The following is a 21,109-nucleotide window of genomic DNA, read 5'->3' on the forward strand; positions in this document are numbered from 1 at the left end:
CAGGGGTATGCATTTTCACTCTCATGGTCTACCTTGGTTGTATATTGATCTAGGGTAAGAAGAAGTTATAACAAAAAGAAAATAATGGTAGGTAAATCTCACCAAAATGTCTGAAGTTTCATCCTGAGGAAATCTCCAGAATACATCCAAGAACCCAAGAAAAGCAGTGTTCACTTTGAGCTGTATCTCTAGGTCTTCTTTCCTGCCTTCCTTCCTTCCTTGTTTCCTTCTTTCCTTCCAAGATGTCTCCTACCTCCCTAAAGAAATAATTTGAAAGGTTAAATAATAAGAAGGTGTGCTATCAGAACCTCTTTTCCCAGGCTGTTTTCTGAGGATGGTTTTTAAACCTTTTCTTTTTTTCCTGTCTTCACCACAAAATCATTTTGTTTATGAATAAAATAACTTTGTATTTGCTACTCAGGAAGAGAATATAAGGGTTTTGTTGGACAAATATTTATTTCATTAGAATTTCCCCACTACTCATGTCTCTATTTCTTTCTCTCTCACTCGCCAAATGTCCCAGTTCAACCAGAAGTGAGTTTCACATACTTTTGGCTGCTGGTCGGGTAGTCCCCCAGAAACCTGTTTGCTTCATTCATTCACTTATTCCTGCTTTCCACCAATATGTATTGAGAATTTACTCTGCACTAAACCCTGTGCTGGATCTTTGAAGATAAAATGGCGAAAGGAACAAAAGAATTCATAATCCATGACATCAGGCTTAATGAGGAATAGAGACATTAAACAAGTAATCACACAAATACGTAGATGATGTCCTTAAAGCTGTTTATGAAGGCAAAGAACAGGATGCTTCAATAGAGGAGTTTGTGTATGAAGACATTAGGAGTCAAGCGATGGGGAAGTAGCTATCTCTTGACTACTGAAGAGATAGCAGTCTCTTTGAAGGAGGATGTGGTTTCAAGAGCAATTTTTAAAGATGGCTAGAGCACACCCATAAACTGAGGAGAAAACACCAGAGAGACAGTGGTTGTAGAGGAGGAACAAGAGAGAATCTCCTGGGAAGGGACACAAACTTCGTCCACTGTGGGGTCCAGACATACCTGAGTCTATCTGGGAAACCAATGGCATAGCCCTACCAAACTCTACCAAACTCTACTACCAAACTTTACTATCCATTAAGACGAGGGGCTTGTTGGGAGAAAACCCATTCTAAAGTCAGAGGGAGCTAGGAAACCTGACTTTCACCCCAAGACAAAGCTTCAATCATAAGACAAATGTTAATTCTCGGTATAGCTGTGTTTGGCCAACCCACACCAGATTCAGGAGGCCTTCCTGCCATCTACAGGTGAGAAGGGAGGGGCTAGAAATAAAAATGAAGTTTGGAAACACTGAGCTATAAGGTAGACCCTTCTAACTCAACACGTAGGAGAGACAGAGCTCCTCTCAACCCCACCCTTACCCTCCCCTTCAAACGACTCGGCCACATATCACAGTGGAACGTTGAACCCAAGAGGGCTCAGTGCCATTCTGGGGCAATTGTGAAGCGGCATCCCAGGTATGGCCATAACCCCTGTGGAAGTGGGGAGGGAGGCTCTTATAAGGCCCTGAGCCATAAGCCAGCAAAAGTTGAGTTGCTGCTATTAACGGGACTTCATTCATATTAACAACCTAGTTGAAGACTAGGGAAATTCAAGTTTTGATACATATATATCAATGATGTAAGAATATATGCAGTATGTATACATGAATATATACTATATGAACCATGTATACTGACTGTGTATACAAATATTTGTCTGTATATTTATTGTGTAATAAATGGATTGAAAAGCCTCCCCCCCAAATTCCAGCAACTTTTGTTTTAGATAGAGTTTCTCCTATCTCTGGAATGGGAAATTCCACAATTTCCCATACTAATAACTTCCAGGACCCCACAGTGTCAACAGTCAGAAATGTTTCCTAATATTCAAACCAAACTTAAACTCCGTAACTTAAGACCCATTTCCTCTGGTCTTAAAAAAAAAAAAATAGGAAATTACAGAAGCTGGGCATGATGGTGTCAGAATGGTGGTGCCAGCTACTTGGGAGGCTGAGACAGGAGGATCACTTGAGCCCAGGAGTTCGAGGCTGTGGCACACCATGATTGCACCTGTGAATAGCTACTGCACTCCAGCCTGGACAACATAGCAAGACCCTGTCTCAACAAGAACCAGAAAAAAAGAGATTATAACTCTGAGTTTAGGTTTCCCTCTGTGCTCTCCTTTTCTCACAGCTGTATTTGTTTTTACACTTGAACCATGTTCATTACACTCCCCTATAACTTCCGAAGCACATTACAGCTCTCCAATATTTTCCAGGTACACACTCATCTCCATCCTGAATTCCTGTAATAAATTTCCCTCTATATAGTCACACAAACTTGGCACCTTCAAATCAAGTGCCTGGCACACAATAGACCCTCAAGAAATGTTGGCTTAATTAAATTATCTGTTTTATTATTTTCTTGCTTAGTTCTGCCAAATTCCATGACATTTGCTGTGCTCTTCCTGGAGAAATGGTATAAAATAAGAATTTCATTCTTCTATTGGCACAAAGCTTTAGGACATAATTTATCACTTGCTCACCCAAATGAAAGTCCATTTCCCCTAATTCTGCATCATTTAGGTTATTAACCCTGGCTGGAGACCCAACATGGGGGTGTCCCTGGTTAGCTAACAACAGAACTCTCTAGAATTCAGATAGTTAGCAGGGTCCACTCGCATCAGATTCATTGGGTTTACAACCCCTAAGGGTCTTTAAAAAAGGAAACTTTAATTTTTGAAATGGTAACACAGGCACGTGGTAAGCAATTCAAACAGTACATTAAAAATTAAGTCTTTGCACCTCTGTCACCAATTCTCCTTACCAAAATGCAATGACAGTGGCATTTCATGTGTATCCTTTGGATTCTATACTCACTCTTTAGCATAAAGGGGCCTTTAAACATGATAGCTAAAACCAGATTTTGGGCTGGGCGCGATGGCTCACGCCTGTACTCCTAGCACTCTGGGAGGCCGAGGCGGGAGGATCACTTGAGCTCAGGAATTCGAGACAAGCCTGAGCAAGAGCGAGACCCCATCTGCACTAAAAATAGAAAAAATCAGCCGGGCATGGTAGCATATGTGCCTGTAGTCCCAGCTACTAGGGAGAATGAGGCAGGAGGATAGCTTAAGCCCAGGAGTTTGAGGTTGAGTGAAGTGGGTAGAGTGATTTCACTGCACTCTACAAGGCTGACAGAGCAAGACTCAGTCTCAAAAACAAACAAACAAAAATTAAAACCAGATTTTGGCAAACTATTGCCTGAAGGCCAAGGTTGACCTTGGTATAGCCTGCAAACTTAGAATGGTTTTACATTTTCAAGTGCTTGAAAAAAATCAAAAGAAGAATATTTCATGACACAGAAAAATTATACAAAATTCAAATTTCAGTGTCCATAAATAAAGTTCTATTGGCATACAACCACGCCTATGGAACGCCTATGGCTGTTTTCACCCTGCAATGGCAGAGGGGAGTAGTTGCAACATAAAACAGCATGGCTTGCAAAGTCAAAGAATTTACTATCTAGCCTTTTGCAGAAAAAGTATGTTGTTAATCCCTGCCTTAAACAAATAACAGAAGGGATTCAAATAATCAAAATAATATTATAGGTAACTATGAATAAATGCAACGATTACTGTGGGAATATAAACCCACTTAGTATATACATCTCATAATAGTAGGATTTTACCTCTTAACAGCTCCTTACTGGGATTAGCCACTTTAGCACACTTGGCAAATGTTTCCACATATATTATTTCTTTAATTGGGATTACGTCTGTGCCTTCTTTCTCTAATACTCTTCACCTTCTTCTTGAGGGAAGAACTGCAATAGAAAGACTAACTCCCAGGAGTCCGCCCAAGTTAACTCTGGAATTTTTATTCCCTTCAAATCCTCCCTTCGATAAAATGAGTCATTTCATAGGTTGAGAATGAGTGATGGGTATTCTCTACACTAGTGGTCTTTAAATAGCTATGCTCCCCTACCCCTTAAAAGAATCTTGAAAACCAATATGCTCCTTCAACAGATTTTTGAGGTTGATGTCTAAAGTTTTCCACATAAAAAATAAAATAGTTGCAATAAATGTAATTTCTGACACATTGTAAAAATTGATATTTTTATGTATTGTTGCATTACTCTTTAAACCCATTTAGTAAAATGTAAATGCCACAGCAGGACTAGGCAAGGGGGTGGCTCGCACCTGTAATCCCAGCACTTTGGGAGGTCAAGGCAGAAGGATCGCTTGAGGCCAGGAGTTCAAGACCAGCCTAGGCAACATAGAGAGACCGGTCTCTACAAAAACTAAAAAAAAACTAGCCAGGCGTGGTGACATGTGCCTGTAGTCCTAGCTACTCAGCAGACTGAGCTAGAAAGGTCCTTGAGCCCAGGAATTCAAGGTTACAGTAAGCTATCAATATGATCATACCACTGCACTCCAGCCTGGGTGACAGAGCGAGACTCTGTCTCTAAAAATAAATAAATAAATAAATATTAATAAATAAATACACACACACACACACACACACACACACACACACGAATGACACCGTAATAAAATATCTTCCCCAATCTTTTTAAGACGTTGGCAATTTTTTTTATCATTTCTTGAGTTCACATTTCATTCCACTTTACTGCAGAATTTTATCCTAATGTAGTGTATTTCTATGCTTGAGTCCATTATTGATTATCCTATCAGAACTTCCTGCCACTAAAATATGTGTATACATTTGAATGGTTTTTTTTTTAATTTCTAGTGACTTTAAGATTTTAAACATTTAAAAAATTTTCAGGATTGAGTTTCTAGCTGGTTATTATTAGTACCCATTTGATCATAACTACACCTTGCCCCTCAGACTGTCCCTACGAACCGGGTGGCTGATGCTCCTCCTCTGTGCCTAAGTGCACAATTATGGAAAGCAGTCTACTGTGGCAGGGAAAACATGCAGACCAGAAAGGAAGACACCACAGTCAGCAGTTGTCAGAGCACAGGCACTAGAGGAAGGAAAACTCTTTTGTTAAAAGTTCTGTTTAAATAATGAACTTGCAGCAACTGCAGACAGAAAGCCCAGGAATACTCTGGAGTTAGTAATAAAAGCTCAGATAACATGAAGCCATCCATCCATTCCATTCCATTCCTATGTATGTATTAATACAGAAAGGATTGAGTATAGGATCAGAACAGGTAGAGAATACCTGAATTTGCACGTGCTCACTGCCTTGTCTTCCACATCCCCTTCAATCCCCGCCCCTGCCCTGGAGGTGGGGATTGGGTGGATGCAGGATGGATTAAAACTGCCCTCTCTGTGTTAGCTTAATCATTCTCAATTAATAATTTTGTTAACTTAATAAAGCCCCAACTTTAAGAATTCCTTTAGGCACTGTTTCATGAAAGTTGTTAAAATTTATTTGTTTATTTATTTATTTTTTGAGACAGAGTCTCACTCTATTGCCCGGGCTAGAGTGCCGTGGCGTCAGCCTAGCTCACAGCAACCTCAAACTCCTGGGCTCAAGCGATCCTCCTGCCTCAGCCTCCCGAGTAGCTGGGACTACAGGCATGCACCACCATGCCCGGCTAATTTTTTCTATATATTTTTAGTTGTCCAGATAATTTCTTTATATTTCTTTTTAGTAGAGACGGGGTCTCGCTCTTGCTCAGGCTGGTCTCGAACTCCTGAGCTCAAACAATCTGCCAGCCTCGGCCTCCCAGAGTGCTAAGATTACAGGCGTGAGCCACCGTGCCCGGCCTTAAAATTTATTTTTTTGCATGAAAGCATTTTTAAAATGAAAGAGCCATTGCAGTACATTCAGGCAGTATGGAAAAGCATAAAAAATGCCAAATTGCATTTTATAATTTTTTTTTTTCAATTTACACTCCCACCAGCAGTGAATACGAGTGTCCATCTCATCACACCTTTGTCGGCATTACCCAATCTCACTTTTACAATCTTTTCTAATTTGCTTGGTGACAAATCTTATCTCATTGTATTAAATTGTATTTCTTTGATTAGTAGTGAGGTTGAAAATTTTTTTACATCCTTATTGGCTATATGTGATTGTTTCTTTTCATTTTCTGCTTATATTCTTTGTCCTTTTTCTATTAGATTTTTTAAGCTTACTTTTATTGCTTTTTATTTTTAGTTTATGGTACAAGGTGAATTTTCTCAGAGTTGCTTATTAAATACTTTTCCCTTTTCCATTGATTTATGATACTTCTTTTTTATAACTGACTGTAGATTTTTTTCCATGTATGTCCCAACTTGTTGATGGATGTTTCCCTTGTTGTTTCTCTTCCCCCTCCTTGTGTGGTAATTAATGATTTGACTTCATCCGTTTTGTCATCACTATATCACCAGATGGTAAACTTCTGCAAGACAGGAATCATAAGTTTCTTTTGTACACAGCTAGCGGTGGTATGCATACATAGAAATAATAGCTGTGGTCTAATAGAAGTATCACAGAGGAGGAGACAAGGCTGGGCATAGTGGCTCACTCCTGTAATCCTAGCACTTTGGGAGGCTGAGGCAGGAGGATCACTTGAGGCCAGGAGTTCAAGACTGGCCTGAGCAAGAGCGAGATGCTGTCTCTACAAAAAATAGAAAAATTAGCTGGGTGTGGTAGTGTGCACCTGTAGTCCCAGCTGTTCAGGAGGCTGAGGTGGGAGGATCGCTTGAGCCCAGGAGTTTGAGGCTGCAGTGAGCTATGATGACACCACTGCAGTCTAAGTCAGTCAACAGGGTGAGACCCTGTCAGAAAGAAAGGAAGGAAGGAAGGAAGGAAAGAAAGAAAAGAAAGACCACAGGGGAGGGAACATGAGAAAATTAAGGGTGGAGCACCAATTCTGCCCTTCCGTACCTTCATCCATGACCTGGAATTGCTCATTGAACACCTCCTCCCCAAACTACCACCCTGAGCCTCCACTGAGTGAGGGTTTAAAATCTAAATAATAGGGCTGCTGTAAAGATCAAAAAGTGAACTTTTCATAGGTACTCACACTTATATAGAGGGTGATAGGTCCAAAAAAATATTTACTTCATTGTTTCCAATAGTGAAACATTGGAAACAGCACAAATGTCCATCAAAAAGAGAATGGATATGTTAAATAGTATGTTCACAATTGAATATAGCAGTTAAAATGATTACAAATGGAACCAAAATACTATAAAATGACTATAAAATGAACGAGGACTACATGTATTCATACTGATAAATTGGAAAACACCATATTGAGCAGCCTATTGAGAATCAGCTTGCAGAACGATACATACAGTTTGATGTAATTTATATACGTTTAAAGATCTGCAAAACAATGCTACATGTTATCACTGATACTCTACTGCAGGAGTCAGCAAACTAACCAGACGAATCCATCCTGCCAAGGACCAGATTTGCCCTTTTGTTTACTTGCTGTCTATGGATGCTTTCTAAGCTACAATGGCAGATTAAGAACTGTAGTTGCAACACAGTTCACACTGTGTGCAAAGCCTAAAATAGTCACTAGCTGTCCTTTGTAGAAAAGGTTTGCGATCCTCACTTTAACTATAGACATGAATGAAAGTACAGAACCCCACGTTCAGAATAGCGGTGCAGAATGAGAGTGGAGGGGAATTCAGGGAGTTTCCGTAAAGTCTGTAACTCGGCCCTTCTTAAACTGAGTAATAAATATGAGGAAGTTGATTATATTACTGTATTTTCAGCATGTTGGAAATATTTCACAATGAAAAAAAGTTGAATGAAATTATGTATGTAGAAAGCTTCCTCATCTGCAAAGATACGCATGTTCATACGGGGCTTGTCTCTTTCTTACCTACTCTTGCTCTCACCCACACACATTCTTAAAGCTTTGAGGAGAAAGTAATTCCTTCCCATAAGATGTTTGCAGAACATAACTATGGCAATATTAGAAATTTTGAGTGGCACAATGAAATCTGTAGTTAAGAAGATTATTCTAATGAGAAGGTGGGAGGAGCAGGGGAGTAAAAGAAAGAGAAAAATTCGGGAATTATTGCTGAGATAAGATGATCATAGTGCACACCAGTGTGGCATTTGTAGAGATGGAAAGGAAGAAACTTCAATATGGCATACACAAAGGAGGAGGAAGAAGAGAAAGAATTCTGATGATACGAAGCCTTGGGTAATGGTGGGAGCAGGGACAAGATGTTTATTTTACTTTACATTTATTTGCATGATGCTGTAACCTAATTCTTAACTTAAGGACCCAGGAATAATTTCAGAAATGGTATGCACTGTTTGTTTTTATTGTGATAAGACACGTAGTTGCTGGTAGCTTGGACTCCCACTTTCCGGTTATCAATATTTACTTGTTTAGATACTGTGTGTCACAGGAAGTTCATGGTGAATGGAGCTCCTCTGAGTTAATGTAAACCGTTTGCATGTGGAGACCTTGGGAAGATACTGCTCCAATTAAACAGCTTTGACTCTGATTTAAAGGAATCTCAGCTCTTGAGAGATGAAGATAAAAACCAATTATATGTGCTGGTTCACTATGAACTCTTCACACACAAAGACATCACCCTTGGTGACACTGTCTCAGATGAACTCAGTAGTTGATGGCAAAACAGACTTCATTGGCTATCCATATTATCCATTTTTAAAGGGCAGGAAAAAGGTGAAGTTTTTCTAACCATCATAATTTCATTCTCAGGGGAAGCCCTGGATTCACTCCAAAGGCTAGAAGAATATCGTTAAGAGAAGAGAGTTCCAGAAAAAGAAAAAAATATCTTTCCAGGTATTTAGTCTTCCCAGCAGCACTCAAACTGAAGTATTTTCTAGGGAAAAAATATGGATTTAGGATAAGTAGATCCTTCCTAAAGTCCAAAGAGATGTAAAGGACAATGTATGGCCAGTACTGACCACAGGCCAAGTAGGGTGGCCTTGGGCCAATATGGCCATTGGACCATATCATTCTGAAGATGGTGCCCAATAAAAACCAAATAGTAATGAACTTGTATATCTAAGATTTCCAAGTAGACAACAGGTATACACAACCACACCTGGCTAATTTTTCCATTTTTTGTAGAGACAGGGTCTTGTTATGTTGCCCAGGGTGGTCTCAAATTCCTGGCCTCAAACAATCTTCCCACCTAGGCCTTTCAAAGTGCTAGGATTACAGGTGTGAGGCATCGCACCCAGCCTAAAGTGAACATTTTCTTAAAAATACTAAATTTACTCTTTAAAAATGGCATCTCAATGCCAATTTCCAATTCATTCCCTCATTTTCCCTATCCAATCAGTATACATTTATTGACTCTGTGTCAGACACTGGACATATAAAGACAAAAAAAAAAAAAAAATCACGGTCCTTCAGGATGCTTAATGGAAAAGTCAGGCCAGGAAAACCCAATTAAAATAGTGTGAGGATTGCTATAACGGAGGTAAACACAATAGAGGTCACTTCAAGAGCACAAGCAGGGACTTTCATTCATCCAGCCCTCACTAATTCTCTACTATGTGCCAAACTTTGGTCCAGGTTTTGGAAATACAGAGGTGGGAGAGAAGGCTTACATTCTAGTGGGAGAGATGGATAATACACAAGTAAACTAATATTAGTATTTCTGACAATGATAATAAGAAAATAAAAGAGATAAGGATAGAGTGGTCCAGTTGCACACCATTTTGGAAACGGCAATCAGAGAAGAACTCTCTGAAAAGTGGACATTTGAACTGAGATGTGAAGGACCAGAAGGAGTAAGCCAAGCAAGGGGGAAAGAAGTCCAGGCAGAGTGGTCAGCAAGTGCTAAGGGCCTGCACTTGGAAGCCTTGGAAAAATAGCGCAGCCCAGTCAGCCTGGATGTGAGTGAGCCAAGGAGACAGTGTAGGAGACGAGGTCCAAGAGTGGGCAGCGCTCTGTGGCCTGTGGGCCAGGTGAGGAGTTTGAATTTTATTCTAAATGGAAGTCATTTAGAATAAAATGGGTGTTAAGCAGGGGTATGACTAGGAGAACAAGGGAAGTCTTTCTGAGGGTGAGGGGTTGATTCTTGAACTTGGTCTTAAGCAGTTCTTAAGACTAAGGAGCAAGTGTTAGACTGGGCAAATGGGCTGCAGTGGGGATGCTATAAGAAGGGAACATAGCATGCTGTGCTCTGAGCAACCGTAAATAGTTCTCTCTGCTGTAGCTACTGGATTCAGCTCACATCAGCAGAAGAAGGGTGGCCTATTTAAGAAATTATATCAGGAAAGTTCTTTAGGGGGTAAAAAAAAATCATGTCAGCCTATTCTTAGGGGGTAAAAGTAAAGATTCCTATCTTGCCTCATTCTTAAAAATAAGTCTCAAATGGATGAAAGACTTTAAAAATCATAAAATTATTGGAAGAAAATATGTTTATGATCTTTATGAACTTGGGAATTGAGAGGGACTTATTAAACAAGAAATAAATAAGAAAAGAATAAATTTTACAATGTTAAAATGTCAGACAGAAATTAAGACACCCATAAGCAAAGCTAAATAAAGACACTGGAAGAAAATATTTATAATATAAATAAAAGTCAAAATATTAGTACAAACAATATGTAAATAATTCCTATAAATAAAAATAGAAAGGATAAACAATCCAGGAGAGAAATTGGCAAAGGAAATAAAAAGGAAATTCACCAAAGTGGAAACACAAGAGGTCAATAAACAGAGACAACATCTGAAACCGATTAATAAATAGAAAAATGCAAATTGATATAACTAGGTATCATTTCCACCTATCAGATTGTGAAAAAAATTTTAAGTTGGATAATATTCAAAGTTAGGAAAAGTATATGGAAATACAGATTCTCACATATTGCTGTGGGAGCATAGTTTTTAGTCTTTTCAAAGGGCTCTTTAGTGGTATATATTAAAATAAAATGCAATTCTAATACTTAGGTATCTTTCCTGGAGAAACCCTTGCCCACGTGCACAAAGATGTTCATTTCAGCATTTCTTCTAATGGTGAAAAAGTGGAAGCCACCTAAATGACCATCAACATTGGAATGGCTAAATAAACTGTGCTCTATAGTATCAAATATTAGGTAGTGGCTAAAAAGATTGAAGCGTTTTTACATGTATTAACACTGAAAGAGTGAAGCAGGGGAGAATAGGACTGGTGGGAGGTCAAAAAAAGATTTCAGACATAGTTATAAAGTTGTTCCGTTTAATAAGATAAATACGTAAAGGTATTATCAATTCTGTAGATATCATTGCCTGTCTTCCTTCATTTTGCCAATTATAGAATTGGATGCCATAAGCAGGCATATTTAGATTTTCTAGGAGGGATGAATTTGGTTTGTTTTTTTAAAAAACATTTTTAGGATCATGCGGCATTTTTGAGCTTTGATGAAAATTATAAACCTCCCTCTAGGAAAAACATATATAAAATGCACAGATATTTTTTAATTAATAAATTTTTCTTTTAACAGCAGTTTTAAGTTCATGACAAAATTTAACAGAAAGCACAGAGAGTTTCCATATACCCCTGCTTCCACACACGCACGACCTCCCCTACTATCAACATCTGGCACCAGAGTGGTAGAATTTTTACAATTTGTCAACCTACATTGACACATCATTATCACCCAAAGACCACAGTTTACATTAGGGTTCACTCTTGGTGTTGTACACTCTATGGATTTTGAGAAATGTATTCACCATTGTAGTATCATGTAGAATGATTTCACTCCCCTAAAAACCCACATAAAATGCATAGATTTTTAAATATAGTCTCAGAGGATTCCTGACCTCCTGCAGCCCAACCAGGCCTGGACTCAGATTCAGAGTCTGGACTCCCAGAGAGCAAGGACGTTCCCCACAACCACTTTGAAATGACATTTCCTTGTCCTGCCCTGCCCTCCCAACCCTGGACCACAGCCGCTTTTGCTGATTAAGCCCCATGCCAGTGTGCACTTGGCATCTACACTGAGAGCTTCCATCTCTCTCTAGGAAGTGGCAGCAGGTAGTTCTCTGCTCGATCATGGACAATCTCAGCCTCAGAACGCTGAGATTTCCTCTGATCAGTAACATCCCTCGGCAGGGATGTCTTCTCCACAGACAACTGAATTATTTACCATGTCTTCCAAACAACCACATTAAATATATCTGCAGGACGAGAAAATGCAGAGCCATGCCATTTCTCTTTGTCTTTGTATTAATGATATTCATGAAAGTGTAAGAGACCCAAGTTATCTCAGGCTCATGGGGACCAGGGAAAGACCATCTAAATCTATTGAAAATGGGAACCAAAATCTCAAAGTTTCATTAGAATTTTATCTTAGAAAATGAAAATTAATAAAAATTTATTTTACATTCATCCATATTAAGTTTAATCACCAGAACCCTGTTGTATTTCTTAGACTTAACCAAGAATAAACCGTGTTATTTTTTTCCTGTGCAAGATTCGCAATTTTACATCACAATCAAGTTGCATTACATTAGCGTTGTATTAACACAAACGTACAAAGAGGAGACAGAATAAGAGTAGCAGACATTCCTTTATAGCCAACATTGGAAAGGGACAAACTGAGGGAGAAAATACCCGCTGTGGAGAGTGAAGGAGTTAGGGGATTCCAGAGCAAGGCGAGAGATGTGGGAGAGAAGAGAGATGGACAGATATTTTTAGGTAATGAGGCTTTTTGCCACTTCATGAAGCTTGGTGACTAAGGATACTCATATAGTGAGGCCTTTTAGCTACATCTCCACTGGGAGAAAATGCAGGAACAATAAGAAATACCTGGGATGACAATTATTCCTATTTCTTTTAGCCCCTTCATAATCTATGTTGCTAGGATTTAAAGCAAGGAGAAAACCCTCCCTATTAAGAAAAGCACCTTCTTCCTGTCCTTTATGCACCCACCTAACAACAACATGAGCCTCTGAAAATCTATCACATCATGATAGGCACATCATGCATTCTCATGGCGTTCATAACCTGCAGACTGGGAACCACAGCAGTTCCGAGCTCCTCCACGATGGCCCTCATCACAGCACCATGGCGGGTTCATTGTGGTCTTTAATGAAGATGCTGATAACTGAAGTGTCCCCTCAGCTATCCTAGACTGACCTCTGGGTTAAAACAAATAGTGCTGCAAACTTTCCACTTCCCCTGCTGATGATGCAGTCGTTTGAAAATGCCCCATGCATGAGGTTTTGGGAATCTTCGGAACAGTTCTGGGGTTTAACAAATCATCCCTGTCAAGATGGAATGTTTGCCAGCTGGTCTGTCTGCTCCCTGTCATTCCTGATTTCAAGTTTTCCCAGCCTCTAGCACTATCAGGGTAGCCAGGAAGGGGCTTCGGAGTCAGAAAGACCTACCCTCAAATTCAGGTCCTGTGGCTCATGCCTGTAATCCCAGCACTTTGAGAGGCCAAGGCAGGAGGATCACTTGAGGCCATGAGTTCAAGACCAGCCTAGGCAACATAGCAAGACCCCATCTCTACAAAAAATTCAAAAAATTAGCTGGGGGTGGTGGCATGTGCCTGTAGTCCCAGCTACTCAGGAGGTTGAGGCAGGAGGATCCCCTGAGCCCAGGAGTTTGAGGTTGCTGTGAGCATGATGACACCACTGCACTCCAGTCTGGGCAACAGAGGGAGATCCCATCTCAAAAAAAAAAAAAGAAAAAAAAAGAAATTCAGCTCATGCTACTTCCTGTCTGCCTGTGGCCAGGTTACTTGTCCTCTTTGACCCTCAGTTTCCTCATCTGTAAAGTGAGTATAAGAAAAAATTCCATGCAGGGTTGTCACGAGAAGGAAGCTGGCAATTTAAATAAAGCCTGAGACATGTTACTGCAGATGGAATAAAAGTTAGCTGCACCACATCCTCACACACACACGCATTTCTTTTCTTTTTCTTGCAGGGCTCTCAGGGCCTCACAACCATTGGGTGTTTCGTGACAACTTGGTCTGATCTTGGAGGAGTAGAAACAAGAGTAAGGACAAGGGTTACATTACTTTCCCTCTCCAGGTTCGGGGAGAGGTCGGAGGTTCGTGGGAAACTGCTGCAGATACTGAGGCAGGGTCTCATGACAAGAGGGCTTGGTCTCTCCCCGATCAGTACCTGATCAGTTAACTAGGAGTTGCATCAGTCCTGTTGCAACACTCTCAGAAAACAGAAAAGTCCACAGTGCAAATGGCATAGGTCCACAGTTTGGAGGATTTGGGGGTGGGGGTGACGCTGAGATGAAGGTGTCTATCATTTTATAAAATCACAGCCAGAAACACAATGGCTTCCCAGATATCTTTCCCTACCCCTTTCCTCTTTCTTTAGGAAGAGGAAAAAAATATATATATATTTTAAAATATGCATACATATTTAAACCACTTAATTGAGGTATGACTGACATACAAAAAGCTGTACGTACATACTTTGTGTGTACACCTTGATGAGTTTGGGGATAAGCATACACCCGTGAAACCATCACCACAATCAACGACATAAACCTATCACCTTCGAAAGTTTCCTCCAACCTTCTTATTTATTATTAATATTATTTTTGTGTCTCTAACTCTCTTGTTACTACTGCTGAAGTGATTCTAAGACAGCGCCAGAAGCAACATCAGATGTCTCTAAAGTTCAAAGCTCAGGTGTGAGTTTCTCGGAGAAAGAATCCGAGGTGAGTCACTTGTCATCCCCCCGCCCCTCCCTTCTAAATAAAAACCCAATTACGAGAAATGAACCAGGCTCCGCAGCTGCCTAATCCACTATGTCAGTAAGGAGACAAAGAGATAGCTTATCTATAGATTCAGTCCTTGGACAATTTTAATAATAAAGTTCCTCCTCAGGTTTTCCATCTTTTAAAAATATTTTCATCTGATATTTCCATTTGATATATGTTAATATTGGAAATGAAAAGCAGTAGATGAGTTTACAAATGAAGTCAAAAGAGAAAGCTTCTCCTAGGGAAAGTTTTCATTTCAATTAAGCACAGTGTAAATGTCCTAGTCCTAGTCCTCAAGTCATCTGACATTAGCAATATTCCCACACCCACATCAATATTTGATAAACCACTAGAATATAGCACATTAAACAGGTCAAACTGTTTATGGAACAAGAACAGCAACATTTCTGAAATTTACTTTCTCCAGTGATTCTCCTTGGGTGAGCACAATGTTAAAGAATATTCCTAAACAATAGGTAAGCAACTGTTAGACGCATTAACTTCTGTTTCTTTTGTTTTTAGAGTTTCTTTCTTTGTCTTGTTTTTTTAATTTTCAGGATTTTACACCAAACACTACTAACTTAGAATTCATTTATCAGCAGAAATTACCGATGTCAAAGAGAAACCTGTGACTACTTCTGCTCTGTTGCCGTGAGATAGACACCCCACTCCCAAAGGAATTAGGTACTTACTTGAATTGTTTTGGGTCAGAGATGAAATTTCAAGGCCCCGGGAGGATTCTGAGTCCAGTCCTCCTCTCCAAATCCCAGCAATTTTTCTACAAATGCTCAGATTTGCCCTGGGGTGAGACAGTGAGGTGAGGAGGAGGACAGAGTTCTAGCGAGAGCGGTGGGTAATCGCAGGCGGCCTTCCGGCCTAGCAGCAGCATCTCCTCCTTGGCTCAGTGCCTCATGGACACAGATTAGTCATTAACAATCCTCCCTGCTAAATGATATAAACACAGAAGGGAACCTTGGGAGAGCCTCGTGATTCCCAGGATAAACCCGCAGAGCCCCAGAGCCCTGCAGCTCGCCTTATAAAAACACTACTCCTCCGACTGCTTTGTAGGAGCCTGGGCGCCCATATTTCTGTACACATCGTCTGAAACTGAACTGCCGTCGCCCCTCCATCTCTTCCCAATCTCTCTTAATAGCTCTATCACTTCCCAGGAACTGAAGCTAGAAATTCTGAGCTTCTTCACCCTTCCCTCTGTGCAGCCTCCCTATCAAGTAATGACAGATTCTGCCTTTGGACTGTCTCTGATGTCCAGCGTGCCTTGTTCCTCTGCTGATGTGGGCCTACCACAGCGTCCTCTCTGAAGAACAACATTGGTCCCATAACCCATTTCTCTTCTCTTCTTCTGTTTTCCAAATTGCACAGCAGTGTAAAGTGTAGGCTCTGGTCAGACACCCGCTCTTTAGTCACCACCTTGAGCAAGAGACATCGCCTCCCTGAGTCTTAGTTTTCTCATCTGTAGAATGGACGTAACCTGTATCATGGGCTGTGGTGAGAATTGCACAAGTAGTTTAGAAAAGTGCCTGGCCTATAGCAAGCATTCAATAGATTCTGGCCATTATTATTTCTCTCCTTTATTAGTTGAACAAACGTTGATTGACTGTGAGCCTACTATGTACCTAGCAACTTGCTAGGTGCCCTCCTAATCAGAAGTTTCCAGTGGGTTCTCATTGCCTAAAAAATAAATATAAAATGCCTTCCATTTAGAACCCCCACCACCCATGATGATCTAGCCCCCTAATCTATCTTTCTAGAATTTTCTTACATCTTGCCTCTTCAGAGACCCCAACCTCTGCCAACCTGTACCAAGCTCTCCTGCCTCCATGCCTTTGCACAAGCTCTTCCTTTTACTGAATCATCTTCCTTTTATGTCCACATGTCTTCCAGGCATAGAACAGAAACCAAGTTCAGCCCCATTCTTCATCGGCCCCTTCTCTACCCACCAGACGCCCCCATCCTTTATTTGCATTTCTCTTGCTGTCCCTTAACTCTTCTGCCCTTATTATACATTATAGTTTAAGTCCTATTTAATCTCTTTTACAAGAACAAACTTCCCAGAGGACGGGCACTGTCGCAGATTTGTGTTTGCACCCATCCCCTGGCTTAGCAAAGTACCTGTCACAGAAAACATATTGCATAACTATTTGTCAACTCAATGTGTGATCTGAGACATGAACAAGTTTCCAAGGTAGCATGGCTGCACATACACGTGTACGTGTGTGTCTATGTGTGCTCTCTATTCATGAGATTAATTCTAATGACCGCAGAGAGAAAGAAGAGAAAAAGGAACAAGCATTTATTGGGCACTTAATACTTTCCAAGCAGTCCATTAAGCACTGGCAATTCAGCAGTGAACAAAATGATGTGGTTCCTGCCTTCATGCAATGTACAAGATACAAACAATAAATAAAAATTATACAGATAATTTTATAATTTCTCTTATGACAGCGTATTATGAATGAGAAATACACGGTGCTGTGATGGTATTTATCAGGGTGCCTCAACATGTCTAGAGGGGTTAAGAAAGCCTTTCCCCAAGGAAGTGGTGTTTTAGCTAAGACGGAAAGATCTCAGATGTGTTGGGAGTGAAAGATCTTGAAGAGAAAAGGGAGCATTTCAGGGAAAGGGAAAGGCAGCAGCAAGGGCTCTGAGGCAGGAGGTAGCTTGGAGAATCCCATGAAATAAAGAGAAAGACAATGTTTTTCAAGGAAGAGTCTGGAGGAGGAACAAAGAAATAGGGGTAGGACAGGAGGTGGGGGCAGTGGTGTACTGGTAAATGATTAACAACCAGCTCTCAGAGAGGTAGGTGGGGGTAAAAATGTATTTTAAATTTTACTGATATAACAGATATGTAACATACATTTTACAAATAGTGATAGTAATGAAATATATAATTGTATATTATTAATTCCATTGAGTAGCCAATTGAGAATGTTTTCACTGAGTGTTGCTGAACTCTCGGATTGGTGGCCAACTTGGTTTGACAAATGACATTGCATCCCAGACCACTAATTCTTTTCCCAATATAGTTATTGTTCTGAAATTTTATATGTGATCTACTGTTAATCTATTACTTGCATACAAATTATTTTCATTAAAAGGAATCCTCTTTCAGCTCCAACGCTATGTATGTTGGAAATTCACTTGTTCACGAGTGACGTGACTGCTTCTTTGCTGAATCAAATTTTTTGGTGAATCAAATAATAGTTTTTACATACTGGAAAAATATTTCTTCAGTTTTTGTGTGTGTTCTTCATAGTGTAACAGCTACAAACATGACACACTTTTAAGTTTAATCTACATTATTAACAGTTTTTCCATCATTTGGACCAAGGGTCAATGAACTTTTTCTCTACAGGGCCAAAAAGTATTTCAGGCTTTGTAGGCCATATCTAGTCTCTGCTATATTTTACAAACATTTAAAAATGGAAAACCTCTCTTAGCTTACAGGCTGTGTACAAATTGTGCCCACCAATCTTAATTTGCTAACCCTTTTGACAAGGGGCTCTCTATCGAGAGAAGGGGGCAGTTTTGCCTCCAGGGGACCTTTGGCCATATTGGGAGACAGTTGTGGCTGTTGTGACTTGGAGGGAGTGTCATGAGTAGGTAGAGACCAAAGATGCTGCTAAACATCCTACAGTGCATGGGAAAGCCCCCCACAACCAGGAACTACTCAGCACCAATGCCAACAGTGCACACATTAAGAAACTCTGCCTTAGATGATTAACAATACAATAAATCAGGTCTTCATTTGCAGATTTCGTTCATTTTCACGGTGTAAATACTCTCGTCATGGCCAATTTCAAACTACCAATGTACTGTCACCTAACATGGAGCTGGGGAGAGATGAACAGTGGCACACCATTCAATATTTAATAGTATTTCCACCACACAGATACAATAGACAGAAATAACCACAAGAGCGTAGACAATTGTAAAATATTAGGACATGATGAGTTTTGAGTATTTATTATCTTTGTTTTTTTAAATGTCTTTAATTGTAAGTTTATATATTAATAATTTCATTTCTGATAAGGGCTGCGTTTAACAACCAGCTCAGAACTTCCTGAAAATTTAACTATTGACTCTCATGCACCAGGGTCAGCTGGCTCCAGCACAGCCCTGGGAGAATGAAGGCTTCTTCCACCTGGTCCTTACCTAGTTAGGAACTAGGTGATATTATCTTCTCTTAACAAATGAGGAAACTGAGCCTGAGAGATTCGGTGACTCAGCAAAGTGACAAAGAGGGGCTTCACATTCAGGTCTATGTCCTCCAAAGCTAATATATTTTCTCCTACACTTTACTCCACTTTTGAGCCAGGCAAACCAAGATCAAAATATTTATTCTGTGAAATGCTTATCAGTCCTGATATATTGTAATTAATTGCTGAATAGAACAGAGATAAAAGAAGTCATTAATGTATTGCTAATGATCAACTCCGGTATAATATCAGGGAGATGGCAGAAAGGCCATCCTGCCAAAAAAGATTTCCATCCGTAGAAATTATTTTTTTGATTAATGTTTTGAGTCCTTTACCTTTTCCAGGATTTTCTCTTTTTAATTGAACATTCCTCCTCCCCCACCCTAACTACTTAGTTCACAACAGATCAGCATCTATAAAAGATCCTGAAACAAATGGGAAGAAAACAGGCAAACTGTGAATATCGATGCATCAGGGGTGTGCCTAGGCCAGCGTTGGAGGCCTGGGTGGTCACTACAGGCAGAGGACAGAGTCGGGGCACTCAGCTTCACAGGGGGTGTCCACAAGGGGGACACAGAAGTGGACAAAGAGAGAGAGGAGAAAGCATGGATAAATAGTCAAGGCGCCTCTTTCCCCACTCTCTCAGGCCAGGCTGTGTGAGTCTCTGTCCCAACCCGGAATCAGTCTATTGGAAAGTGTTTAATGGCCACAGCCTCGAATCACTTCTTTTTTCACATTAGACACCACAACCCTCAGGAAACTGTGTTCTCAGAACCAGACAAAATTTTCAAAACCTAGAGGCATCATGGTAGGGGTAGTGCCAAAAGCATGGGCGTTAGAGTCAGGGGCCTGGGTTTGAGTCTGAATTCTGGTCTTATCATGTGACCTTGGGAAAGTCCATCTCTGGGCTTTAGCTTCCTCACTCACACACACAGACAAAAAATATATATATAATATAATAATGGGAAAAAGAACTCTTATGTCAGATAGTTATTGTGAGGATAAACATGAAATATCACACAAAAATGCATGGTAAAAAACATCAAAGAGAAACAGGCCCCATTGCATATGAAATTTTCTAGAAGCTACTAGTTATATGGGAGCCCCGCTCATCTCTCTGCAATCAGCTGTTTTAAGTGACTCACTGAAGTCCCTGGGTCCACACTGTGGAGAAACTCCTCTCTAGACAGATGAAGCATGAAACGAAGCACTCATCAGAGCTTGGATAGCCAGGGCTAATGATCAGAACCTTTAAAAAAATATATTCGCAAACCACTTCATTGAATATGTAACCCATCAGATAAAATATTAATTTATTGTCATTGGAAAGTCTCAAATGAGTTTCTTCACTCATCCTACAACAAATGCACATGGCTTTCTTTATTTTCCCTGCCCTTCCCTTCTTTTTGGAGGAGCCCTTCACTGGTTGTTGTTGTTATTTTTTAATTACACAAGTCGTTTAAATTTAAATTACACAATGGTCATTGTAGAAAAATTAGAAAATACAGATAATCAAAAAGAAAATAAAATTTCCCTATAATCCTACAACCCATATACTATGGACTGAATTGTGTCTCCTCAAAACACATGGGTTGAAACCCTAACCCCAAAGGTGACCACATTTGGAGATAGGTCCTTTAAGGAGATAACTAAGGTTAAATGAGGTCATAAGGGTGGGACCCGAATCCTATAGGACTGATGCCCTTATAAGATGAGGAAGAGATACCAGGTGTGCGTGAGCACAGAGAAAGGGCCATCTGAGGACACAAAGGAGATGGCCATCTACAAGTCAAGGAGAGAGCCCTCAGGAGAAACCAAACCTACTGACACCTTGATCATGGACTCCCAGTCTCCAGAACTGTGAGAAATAAACATCTATTGTTTAAGCCACCCAGTCTGTGGCATTTTGTTATGGTAGCCCTAGTGGCCTAATATATCTTATATTAATAGAATACACTGTTAATAGTTAATATGTTTTCTTCTGAACTTTTAAATTAAAATTGATAAATCTATATATTCTCTTTTCATTAAAAAAAGGGCATCACACAGTATACACTGTTCTAGATGTGCTCTCCTCATTTAATATATCGTAAGTATTTTAATATCACTAAATCTTTGATTACATATATGATATAATTTAATGGCAGCACATTCAATTCAAAAATACGTGCCTTCATTTGACTAATTTCCTACTGTTGAACATTTAACTTATTTCCAATTTT

The 21,109-nt window shown here is 40.0% G+C and overlaps 1 protein-coding gene across 2 annotated transcripts in view; it reads right to left on the bottom strand.

The window, feature by feature from the left end:
- NR1H4 (nuclear receptor subfamily 1, group H, member 4) overlaps positions 1-243 on the bottom strand; it is a 77,524-nt gene extending 77,281 nt beyond the window's left edge. For both annotated transcript variants that reach the window (XM_012664056.1, XM_012664055.1), the window contains exon 1: positions 103-243. The gene's annotated coding sequence lies outside the window, so the exon portion shown is untranslated. The remainder of the gene's footprint in view (positions 1-102) is intronic.
- Between the last annotated feature and the right edge of the window lie 20,866 nt (positions 244-21,109).

The sequence above is a fragment of the Propithecus coquereli genome, unplaced genomic scaffold (assembly GCF_000956105.1).
Source record: "Propithecus coquereli isolate 6110/MARCELLA unplaced genomic scaffold, Pcoq_1.0 Scaffold85, whole genome shotgun sequence".
NCBI lineage: Eukaryota > Metazoa > Chordata > Mammalia > Primates > Indriidae > Propithecus > Propithecus coquereli.